Source organism: Pseudophryne corroboree, chromosome 1, assembly GCF_028390025.1.
Source record: "Pseudophryne corroboree isolate aPseCor3 chromosome 1, aPseCor3.hap2, whole genome shotgun sequence".
Lineage (NCBI taxonomy): Eukaryota > Metazoa > Chordata > Amphibia > Anura > Myobatrachidae > Pseudophryne > Pseudophryne corroboree.
This window is the reverse complement of record NC_086444.1, coordinates 10,129,587-10,142,161: the sequence shown is the minus strand read 5'-3', so window position 1 is coordinate 10,142,161 and position 12,575 is coordinate 10,129,587.

The window sequence follows — 12,575 nt, the reverse complement described above, 5'->3', positions numbered from 1 at the left end:
TGCGAAGTGGTGGAGGGCTTAATACTACACGAGGTGAAGCGGATGATGGAAATGGAGGAGGAGAGATTGGATGTCACCAGTTGGTCCCACTTGTGGTGCCGGCTGAAGCCCCCTTAGTGGGTGATGTAAAATTTTCAGCCTCCAGATGCTGGTAGAAATTTTTCTATAACTATCTCACTTTTTAATTGAAATAGAATTTTGATATTTGGTTTGATTTTAAATGGCTGCACTACACTGGAAGAGCTACCTAGATTTGTTATTGTCTCCTCATTAAATGTTGGATTGTCCTTGGAGAAAGTAGAGTGTTTGGGGTGGTAGGTGAGAGGGTGAGTGGGTTGAGAGTGGAGTGAAAGGTGGGGGTGGGGAATGAAAGGAAGTGTGAGAGTGGTATGCATGGGCTCAAGAACAGGTGAGGGGGAGTAAGGAGAAAGAGGAGGAGGCTAGTCTCAGGACAAGAAGGTTCTTAAGGAAGTTGTTAGACTTAAGGGGAAAATTGAAGGGAAAGATGAAATTTGGAAATATGTCAAACAGTGGTAGGAAAAAATGGGAAAATTTGTTTGAGATTGCTGTTCTTTTTTATTATTTATTTATTTATTGTAAATTTGTAAATGTGTAAATAAAATGTAAGAAGGTTGCAATATTTCAAATAAAAACATTACCAGTATATAGTAGTACAGTGCTGCATTGTGGGGACCAGTATATATATTGTGGTGACCACCAGTATATAGTAGTACAGTACAGTAGTCCATTGCTGTATCTTGCAACTGGCATATAATTCCACACATTAAATAATGGAGAACCAAAATGTGGAGGGTAAAATAGGGAAAGATCAAGGGCCCTCATTCCGAGTTGATCGGTCGCAAGGCGATTTTAGCAGAGTTACACACGCTAAGCCGCCGCCTACTGGGAGTGAATCTTAGCTTCTTAAAATTGCGACCGATGTATTCGCAATATTGCGATTACTAACTACTTAGCAGTTTCAGAGTAGCTCCACACTTACTCGGCATCTGCGATCATTTCACTGCTTGTCGTTCCTGGTTTGACGTCACAAACACACCCAGCGTTCGCCCAGACACTCCCCCGTTTCTCCGGCCACTCCTGCGTTTTTTCCGGAAACGGTAGCGTTTTTATCCACACGCCCATAAAACACTGTGTTTCCGCCCAGTAACACCCATTTCCTGTCAATCACATTACGATCGCCGGAGAGAAGAAAAAGCCGTGAGTAAAAATACTTTCTTCATAGTAAAATTACTTGGCGCAGTTGCAGTGCGAATATTGCGCATGCGTACTAAGCGGAATTTCACTGCGATGCGATGAAAAATACCGAGCGAACGACTCGGAATGAGGGCCAAGATACACTACCACCTAGTGCTGAAGCTGCTGCCACTAGTCATGGCAGAAATGATGAAATGCCATCAACGTTGTCTGCCAAGGCTGATGCCCAATGTCATAGTAGAGAGCATGTAAAACCCAAAAAAACAAAAGTTCAGTAAAATCACCCAAAAATCTAAATTAAAAGCGTCTCAGGAAAAGCATAAACTTGCCAATATGCCATTTACGACACGGAGTGGCAAGGAACGGCTGAGGCCCTGGCCTATGTTCATGGCTAGTGGTTCAGCTCTACATGAGGACGGAAGCACTCATCCTCCCGCTAGAAAAATGAAAAGAGTTAAGCTGGCAAAAGCACAGCAAAGAACTGTGCATTCTTCTAAATCACAAATCCCCAAGGAGAGTCCAATTGTGTCGGTTGCGATGCCTGACCTTCCCAACACTGGACGGGAAGAGGTGGCTCCTTCCACCATTTGCACGCCCCCTGCAAGTGCTGGAAGGAGCACCAACAATCCAGTTCCTGATAGTCAAATTGAAGATGTCACTGTTGAAGTACACCAGGATGAGGATATGGGTGTTGCTGGCGCTGAGGAAGAAATTGACAAGAAGGATTCTGATGGTGAGGTGGTTTGTTTAAGTCAGGCACCCGGGGAGACACCTGTTGTCCGTCTGATGAATAAGGCCATTGACATGCCTGGTCAAAATACAAAAAAAATCACCTCTTCGGTGTGGAATTATTTCAACAGAAATGCAGACAACTGGTGTCAAGCCGTGTGTTGCCTTTGTCAAGCTGTAATAAGTAGGGGTAAGGACATTAACCACCTAGGAACATTCTCCCTTATACAACACCTGAAGCGCATTCATCAGAAGTCATTGACAAGTTCAAAAACTTTGGGTGACAGCGGAAGCAGTCCACTGACAACTAAATCCCTTCTTCCTCTTGTAACCAAGCTCCTGCAAACCACACCACCAACTCCCTCAGTGTCAATTTCCTCATTAAACAGGAAAACCAATAGTCCCGCAGGCCATGTCACTGGCAAGTCTGACGAGTCCTCTCCTGCCTGGGATTCCTCTGATGCATTCTTGAGTGTAACGCCTACTGCTGCTGACGCTGCTGTTGTTGCTGCTGGGAGTCAATCGTCATCCCAGAGGGGAAGTCGGAAGACCACTTGTACTACTTCCAGTAAGCAATTGACTGTCTGTCAGACTGGTATTTGTTTGTGAATCTGGAGTCAGGAAATGTCTGTGCAAGTACTTGGAGGTGTATAAGTAAGCTGGCAAATACCATCCCCTGGACGGGAATCGAACCCGGGTCTCGGCAAGAAAATGCAGGGTCGTGACTACTAGACCACCAAGGGTATTGGGGTTGGTGAATGGATGATGTATGAAGAGAGTGTGATAGTAGTAACCAGGCTAACACTGGGATGATGCAGTAATGATGTACAACTCTCTCCTTACTTTTAGCTGCAGTCCAGTATGGTGGAGTGGCTGACCTTAGCAGTGTGGTAACCAGCTTTCAGACTGGATGGTCACCGTAGAACTGGATCAGGAAGCACTCTTGAGATGACTTGGGGGTATAATTACTAAAATTCGTATTTTTCAGAATGAGGTTAAAGTTCAAACACGAATGACATCGAAAGTGTAAATTTGCAACTTTTTGAATTTATTACAACTAATTTACTAAGCTGTCGTATTGTGCATTTTCGTGTTTTCCGATGTCGATGTCATTCGTATTTTTTGGCAGTGTTTTATGGGAGTGAATAGTAAAACACTGCCGACATTAACACAATGAATCTCGGCCGGATCTGTGAGATCCGTGCAGGGCATCATTGTGCACCTTTCGTAAAAAAAATAACATTGTTACAAATCTAAAAAAAAAATGCGTGGGGTCCCCTCCCTAAGGAAAACCAGCCTCGGCTCTTTGAGCCGGTCCTGGTTGACAAAATATGGGGAAAAAATGACAGGGGTTCCCCCATATTTCATAAACCAGCACCGGGCTCTGCAACTGGTCCTGGTTCAAAAAAATACGGGGGACAAAAAGCGTAGGTGTCCCCCGTATTTTTTACACCAGCACCGGGCTCCACTAGCAAGGTACATAATGCCACAGCCGGGGGACACTTTTATCTAGGTCCCTGCGGCCCTGGCATTACATACCCAACTAGTCACCCCTGGCCGGGTACCCTGGAGGAGTGGGAACCCCTTAAATCAAGGGGTCCCCCCCCTCCAGCCACCCAAGGGCCAGGGGTGAAGCCCGAGGCTGTCCCCCCATCCAAGGGCGGCGGATGGGGGGCTGATAGCCATGTGAAAAAAATCAGAATATTGTTTTTAGCAGCAGTACTACAAGTCCCAATAGGCCTCCCCCGCAAGCTGGTACTTGGAGAACCACAAGTACGAGCATGCGGTGGAAAAATGGGCCCGCTGGTACCTGTAGTAGTACTACTAAAAAAATACCCAACAAAAAACAGGACACACACACCGTGACAGTAAAAGTTTATTACATACATGCACACCTCCATACATACATACTTACCTGTGTTCACACGAGGGTAGGTCCTCTTCTCCATGTAGAATCCATGGGGTACCTGTGGAAAAAATTATACTCACATAATCCAGTGTAGATCGGTCCTCTTCTGTTCTTTGTATAATCCTCGTACTTGCCAAAATAAAAAAATGGAAACCCGACCACGCACTGAAAGGGGTCCCATGTTTTCACATGGGACCCTTTTCCCCATCTGCAGGGACCTCCCATGACTCCTGTCAAAGAGGGTCCCTTCTGCCAATCAGGGAGCATCATGTCGTGGCACCGTCCTGATTGGCTGTGTGCTCCTGTCACGGTGTGTGTGTCCTGATTTTTGTTGGGTATTTTTTAGTAGTAGTACTACAGGCACCAGCGGGCCCATTTTTCCACCGCATGCTGGCACTTGTGGTTCTCCAAGTACCAGCTTGCGGGGGAGGCTTGCTGGGACTTGTAGTACTGCTACTAAAAACAATATTCTGATTTTTTTTTTTCACATGGCTATCAGCCCCCCATCCGCCGCCCTTGGATGGGGGGGACAGCCTCGGACTTCACCCCTGGCCCTTGGGTGGTTGGAGGGGGGACCCTTGATTTAAGGGGTTCCAACTCCTCCAGGGTACCCTGGCCAGGGGTGACTAGTTGGGTATGTAATGCCAGGGCCCGGTGCTGGTGTAAAAAATACGGGGGACCCCTACGCTTTTTGTTCCCCGTATTTTTTGCACTAGGACCAGGCACAGAGACCTGTGCTGGTTGATTAAATATGGGGGAACCCCAGTCATTTTTATGCTCATATTTTTTCAACCAGGACCGGCTCAAAGAGCCCGAGGTTGGTTTTGCTTAGGAGGGGGGACCCCACGCAATTATTTTAAAACATTTTACATCATTTCCCAACAATTCCCACTGATAACCATGCAAGGATATCATGGATCCGTGCATGACTATCACAACACTGTAAAAAAAAGCAGGTCTGTTTTAAAACTGTTTTTTTTTTATGATTTGTACTTTTTCACGGCAATGTTTGGCTATTGCCAGCAGTGTTTGTGAAATACAAATTTTAGGAAATTACCGAGTTCTAGCAAATAACAGGCGTATTTGACCGATGGTGTATTCATTCGTAAATTTTTTCTTGGACTTCGACAAAAATACGAATGCCCTCATCACTGCCGTGATTTGACTTTAGTAAATTACCGAGATGACACTTTGAAGAAAAAACACCATCTTGGTCAAAATCGGGAGCTTAGTAAATATACCCCTTGGACTGGATGCAAACTGAACAGGATGGTAGTTTGTGAATAACCGGAGTGGATCCAGGGAACTGGAACAGGCTTGAATCTCAGGTGCTGGCTGGCAACAGCAGTCAGGAGCTTGATGAGATTACCTGTGCAGCGAAAGGAAAGGCCTGCACAGGGGTAGAGTTGGATAACGATACTGTGCAGCACTTAGGAAAGAAACTGCACCTGCAGGGAAACGGAATGCAAGGAAGCACAGGTAACTTCACTCAGCTAGAGCTGAGCTAGACAATGAACTAGCGAAGACTGAGAGACAGTAACAGGAACATATACCCCTTGGCTAGTTGGGATAGGCTGAGCAGAATCAGACGGTGCAGAGAGATCATACTGGCTAACGATTGGCTGAACCACGGTCAGGTGACTGGGACTTGGCACAGAAGTACTCTAGGTCAGGCTTTGATGTAGCTTGTGGCCTACCAGGCCGGGAAATACTGAAGCCTGTATGTCTTGTAAGTGACAGCGGACACGGGTACTTTGTGATGGAGCGAATCTACATGCGGCAGGAAGGGTAAGTGACCCATTGGCAGGGCAAACTGGACCGGGTTGTGACACTGTCCAACAGTCCTTTGCGAGGAAGATGAAATATCACAGCAGTCATCCTTTTGCAAAGCAGATAACTCAGGCATTGGCAGCTCTGTTGGTGTTAGACGTGCATTCGGTATCCGGTGTTAGTTCACAGGGACTTAGAGAATTTCTTGAGGTAGTGTGTCCCTGGTACCAAATACCATCTAGGTTCCACTTCTCTAGGTAGGCGATACCGAGAATGTACACAGACGTCAGAAAAAGAGTCACCAGTGTCCTAAAAAATGCAATTGTACCCAATGTCCACTTAACCACAGACATGTGGACAAGTGGAGCAAGGCAGACTAAGGAGTATATGACTGTGACAGCCCACTGGGTAGATGTATTGCCTCCGCAGCAACAACAGCAGCGGCGGCACCAGTAGCAGCATCTCGCAAATGCCAACTCGTTCCTAGGCAGGCTACGCTTTGTATCACCGCTTTCCATAAGAGGCACACAGCTGACAACCTCTTACAGAAACTGAGGAACATCATCGCAGATTGGCTTACCCCAATTGGACTCTCCTGGGGATTTGTGACATCGGACAACGCCACCAATATTGTGCGTGCATTACATGTGGGCAAATTCCAGCACGTCCCATGTTTTGCACATACAATGAATTTGGTGGTGCAGAATTTTTTTTGTAAAATGACAGGGGCGTGCAAGAGATGCTGTCAGTGGCCCGAAGAATTGCGGGACACTTTTGGCATTCAGCCACTGTGTGCCAAAGACTGGAGCACCAGCAAACACTCCTGGACATTCCCCGCCATCAGGTGAAGCAAGAGGTGGTAACGAGGTGGAATTTAACCCTCTATATGCTTCAGAGGATGGAGGAGCAGCAAAAGGCCATTCAAGCCTATACATCTGCCTACGATATAGGTAAAGGAGGGGGAATGCACCTGACTCAAGCGCAGTGGAGAATGATTTCAACGTTGTGCAAGGTTCTGCAACCCTATGAACTTGCCACACGTGAAGTCAGTTCAGACACTGCCAGGCTGAGTCAGGTTATTCCCCTCATCAGGCTTTTGCAGAAGAAGCTGGAGAGATTGAAGGAGGAGCTAAAACAGAGTGATTCCGCTAGGCATGTGGGACTTGTGGATGGAGCCCTTCATTCGCTTAACCAGGATTCACGGGTGGTCAATCTGTTGAAATCAGAGCACTACATTTTTGCCACCATGCTCGATCCTAGGTTTAAAGCCTACGTTGTATCTCTATTTCCGGCAGACACAAGTCTGCAGATGTTCAAAGACCTGCTGGTAAGACACTTGTCAAGTCAAGTGGAACGTGACCCGCATACAGCTCCTCCTTTTTTTTCTACCGCCTCTGGAGCTGCCAGGAAACGGATCAAATTTCTAAAACCACCCGCTGGCGGTGATGCAGGGCAGTAAGGAGCGAAAATTGACATCTGGTCCGTACTGAAGGACCTGCCAACGATTACTGACATGTCGTCTACTGTCACTGCATATGGTTCTATCACCATTGAAAGAATGGTGGAGGATTATATGAGTGACCGCATCCAAGTAGGCACGTCAGACAGTCCGTAGGTATACTGGCAGGAAAAAAAGGCAATTTGGAGGCCCTTGCACAAACTGGCTTTATTTTACCTAAGTTGCCCCCCCCCCCGCGTGTACTCCGAAAGAGTGTTTAGTGCAGCCGGTAACCTTGTTAGCGATCGGCGTAGGATGTTACTTCCACAGAATGTGGATAAGATGATGTTCATCAAAATTAATTATAAAATTCCTCCGTGGAGACATTTACCAGCAATTGCCTCCAGAAAGTACACAGGGATCTGAGATGGTGGATTCCAGTGGGGACGAATTAATAATCTGTGAGGAGGGGGATGTACACAGTGAAAGGGGTGAGGAATCGGGGGATGATGATGAGGTGGACATCTTGCCTCTGTAGAGCCAGTTTGTGCAAGGAGAGATTGATTGCTTCTTTTTTGGTGGGGGCCCAAACCAACCAGTCATTTCAGTCACTGTCGTGTGGCAGACCCTGTGGCTGAAATGATGGGTTTGTTACAGTGTGCATGTCCTGTTTATACAACATAAGGGTGGGTGGGAGGTCCCAAGGACAATTCCATCTTGCACCTCTTTTTCTTCTTTGCATCATGTGCTGTTTGGGGCCCAGTTTTTTATATCTGCCCTACTGTCTGACACTGCAGTGCCACTCCTAGATGGGCCAGGTGTTTGTGCCGCCAACTTGGGTCACGAAGCTTTGTCATCCAGCGACCTTGGTGCAAATTTTAGGACTAAAAATAAAATTGTGAGGTGTGAGGTGTTCAAAACAGACTGGAAATTAGTGGAAATTATGGTTATTGAGGTTAATAATGCTATGGGATCAAAATTACCCCCAAATTCTATGATTTAAGCTGTTTTTGAAGGGGGTTTGAAAAAAAACACAGAATCCAAGACACACCCGAATCCGACAAAAATTTTTAAAGGAAGTTTTGCCAAAACTCGTCTGAATCCAAAACACGGCCGCGGAACTGATCCAAAACCAAAACACAAAACCCAAAAAATTTTCGGTGCACAACTCTAATTAAAACTAGTTGATTTTTCCAAAAAATTCCGTTTGTTTTACCCCAGAAGGTCTTAAGGAATACAGTATGTTGTGGGGAAAATTCTGGATTCCAAGTACAGTATGTTCAAGGATTTTTTTTAACCCTTTCTCAAGGGGGAAGTGGGCTACTGTTATGAACCATTGTGGCTCACTCCTGCAGTGGGTCCCAATCATTACTAGGAGACCAGGATACCACATCCTGCTGGACATGGAGTTTGCTGGTCCTGGTGGTTGCTGGGAAACCTGTAATCCAGGCAGCTGCACTATCTCCTGGTTCTGGTGGATGCCTGGCAACCTAAAGTCTGGGTGGCCACGGTGAATCCAGTTAGTAAATGCAGCTTCCCAGCTGCATTTAGTTGTTCATTAGGGGCTGGTCAGTCTTCACTATCCCATTGATCCTTGTCATCCCTACCAGTGATAGTTTCATTCTGCAACTTGTTGCTGCGGTGTATGCTTCCTGGGTTCCTGTGTTCTGAAGCCTTGCTCCTTGCATGGGTGAAAAAAAACTCCAAACTATTTCTGTTTATTCCTGCCTCTGCCTTATATTCTAACTGGAATTGGGAACCCCAGTTATCACTGCATAACCTTCAGCCTCCATCAGCTGGATCAAATACTACAGTGTATTTACTATTCTCTGCTCTTTTTCACTTCCTGTGGCTTCAGCATCAGGAACCTGCAGGGATAACTCCTACCTTGTCCTGGCATCAGGGGCGTATCTACCCACTCGCCAGGGGCGCCAGCCGAGAAGGGGGCACCGCCTGACGGTGCCACCCTTTGCCAATAGGTGAAATCCTTTAAGCCGTAGCATACCTCCCAACTGTCCCGATTTTCGCGGGACAGTCCCGTTTTTTGGGGACTGTCCCGCTGTCCCACCCGCGGGCCGCAGTGTCCCGCGGTGGGGGGGACAGTTGAGAGGCTTTGTCTGTCGCTGCCCTGCTTAGCAGAGCAGCGGTGCATAGACGCTGTGCGCATGCGCACAGCGTCTATTCTGTGCAGACAGGGGGAGAGGGGGCATGCCAGCGGCTCACAGAGCGCTGGGCATGCCCCCTCAATGACGAAAACGGAGGCGTGGCTCGCGATCGCGGGTCCTCCCGCGAAGCCACGCCCCCTTTTCATATGCCACGCCCCCTTTTCGGGAGCGCGCGCGGCTTCGCCGCTCGTGTGTCCCTCTTTGGACAGAAGCAAAGTTGGGAGGTATGCGTAGTGTCTGGCAATACCTGCTGTGCCGAGCTGCCTGTGCTTGCCTGGGATGGATGGTGGAGGATCACTCAGCAGGCAGTAGCTGGCGCCGGTGTCCGGGACCGCAATGCACTACAGGGAAGAAACTGAGCAAACTACAGCTCCCAGCAGCCCTTGCTGTCGGGAGCTGCCGGTGGCAAGGGCTGCTGGGAGCTGTAGGGTTTTGTTCAGTTTCTTCTAGGGATGAGCGGGTTCGGTTCCTCGGAATCCGAACCCCCCCGAACTTCAGGTTTTTTTACACGGGTCCGAGCGACTCGGATCTTCCCGCCTTGCTCGGTTAACCCGAGCGCGCCCGAACGTCATCATCCCGCTGTCGGATTCTCGCGAGGCTCGGATTCTATCGCGAGACTCGGATTCTATATAAGGAGCCGCGCGTCGCCGCCATTTTCACACGTGCATTGAGATTCATAGGGAGAGGACGTGGCTGGCGTCCTCTCCGTTTATAGAGAAGAGACTAGAGTAGAGAGACAGACACAGTATTTAGTAATTTTGGGGAGCATTTTTAGGAGTACTACTACTTGCTGAAGTGTAGTGTGACTGTATATGTATATCTGACTTGTGGGGGAGACAGTGGGGAGCAGTTAGAGTCTGAGAGCAGGAGTACATATTTTAACGTACAGTGCACACTTTTGCTGCCAGAGTGCCAGCCACACTGCCATTGTGACCACACTGACCACCAGTATATTGTGATTGTCTGCTTAGGAGTACTACTTGCTAGTTGCTGATAGTGTGACCAGTGACCTGACCACCAGTTTAATTAATCACCACCAGTTTAATATATATATATAATTGTATATATATATAATTGTATACCACCTACCCGTGTTTTTTTTTTTTCTTTCTTCTTGATACATACTATAGTAGCTTACTGTAGCAGTCTGCGGTGCTGCTGAGCTGACAGTGTCCAGCAGGTCCGTCATCATTCATTATATAATAAATATATATACCTGTCCGGCTGCAGTACTAGTGATATTATAATATATATAATATATATATTAATTTCATCTCATTATCATCCAGTCTAAATATTAGCAGCAGACCAGACACAGTACGGTAGTCCACGGCTGTAGCTACCTCTGTGTCGGCAGTCGCTGGTCCATCCATAATTGTATACCACCTACCCGTGTTTTTTTTTCTTCTCTTTCTTCTTGATACATACTACTATAGTAGCTTACTGTAGCAGTCTGCGGTGCTGCTGAGCTGACAGTGTCCAGCAGGTCCGTCATCAGTCATTACATAATAAATATATTATATACCTGTCCGGCTGCAGTACTAGTGATATTATATATATAATATATATATTAATTTCATCTCATTATCATCCAGTCTATATATTAGCAGCAGACCAGACACAGTACGGTAGTCCACGGCTGTAGCTACCTCTGTGTCGGCAGTCGCTGGTCCATCCATAATTGTATACCACCTACCTGTGTTTTTTTTTCTTCTCTTTCTTCGTGATACATACTACTATAGTAGCTTACTGTAGCAGTCTGCGGTGCTGCTGAGCTGACAGTGTCCAGCAGGTCCGTCATCAGTCATTACATAATAAATATATATACCTGTCCGGCTGCAGTACTAGTGATATTATATATATAATATATATATTAATTTCATCTCATTATCATCCAGTCTATATATTAGCAGCAGACCAGACACAGTACGGTAGTCCACGGCTGTAGCTACCTCTGTGTCGGCAGTCGCTGGTCCATCCATAATTGTATACCACCTACCCGTGTTTTTTTTTCTTCTCTTTCTTCGTGATACATACTACTATAGTAGCTTACTGTAGCAGTCTGCGGTGCTGCTGAGCTGACAGTGTCCAGCAGGTCCGTCATCAGTCATTACATAATAAATATATATACCTGTCCGGCTGCAGTACTAGTGATATTATATATATAATATATATATATTAATTTCATCTCATTATCATCCAGTCTATATATTAGCAGCAGACCAGACACAGTACGGTAGTCCACGGCTGTAGCTACCTCTGTGTCGGCAGTCGCTCGTCCATCCATAAGTATACTAGTATCCATCCATCTCCATTGTTTACCTGAGGTGCCTTTTAGTTGTGCCTATTAAAATATGGAGAACAAAAATGTTGAGGTTCCAAAATTAGGGAAAGATCAAGATCCACTTCCACCTCGTGCTGAAGCTGCTGCCACTAGTCATGGCCGAGACGATAAAATGCCAGCAACGTCGTCTGCCAAGGCCGATGCCCAATGTCATAGTACAGAGCATGTAAAATCCAAAACACCAAATATCAGTATAAAAAGGACTCCAAAATCTAAAATAAAATTGTCGGAGGAGAAGCGTAAACTTGCCAATATGCCATTTACCACACGGAGTGGCAAGGAACGGCTGAGGCCCTGGCCTATGTTTTAATGGCTAGTGGTTCAGCTTCACATGAGGATGGAAGCACTCAGCCTCTCGCTAGAAAACTGAAAAGACTCAAGCTGGCAAAAGCACCGCAAAGAACTGTGCGTTCTTCGAAATCCCAAATCCACAAGGAGAGTCCAATTGTGTCGGTTGCGATGCCTGACCTTCCCAACACTGGACGTGAAGAGCATGCGCCTTCCACCATTTGCACGCCCCCTGCAAGTGCTGGAAGGAGCACCCGCAGTCCAGTTCCTGATAGTCAGATTGAAGATGTCAGTGTTGAAGTACACCAGGATGAGGAGGATATGGGTGTTGCTGGCGCTGGGGAGGAAATTGACAAGGAGGATTCTGATGGTGAGGTGGTTTGTTTAAGTCAGGCACCCGGGGAGACACCTGTTGTCCGTGGGAGGAATAGGGCCGTTGACATGCCTGGTGAAAATACCAAAAAAATCAGCTCTTCGGTGTGGAAGTATTTCACCAGAAATGCGGACAACATTTGTCAAGCCGTGTGTTGCCTTTATCAAGCTGTAATAAGTAGGGGTAAGAACGTTAACCACCTCGGAACATCCTCCCTTATACGTCACCTGCAGCGCATTCATAATAAGTCAGTGACAAGTTCAAAAACTTTGGGCGACAGCGGAAGTAGTCCACTGACCAGTAAATCCCTTCCTCTTGTAACCAAGCTCACGCAAACCACCCCA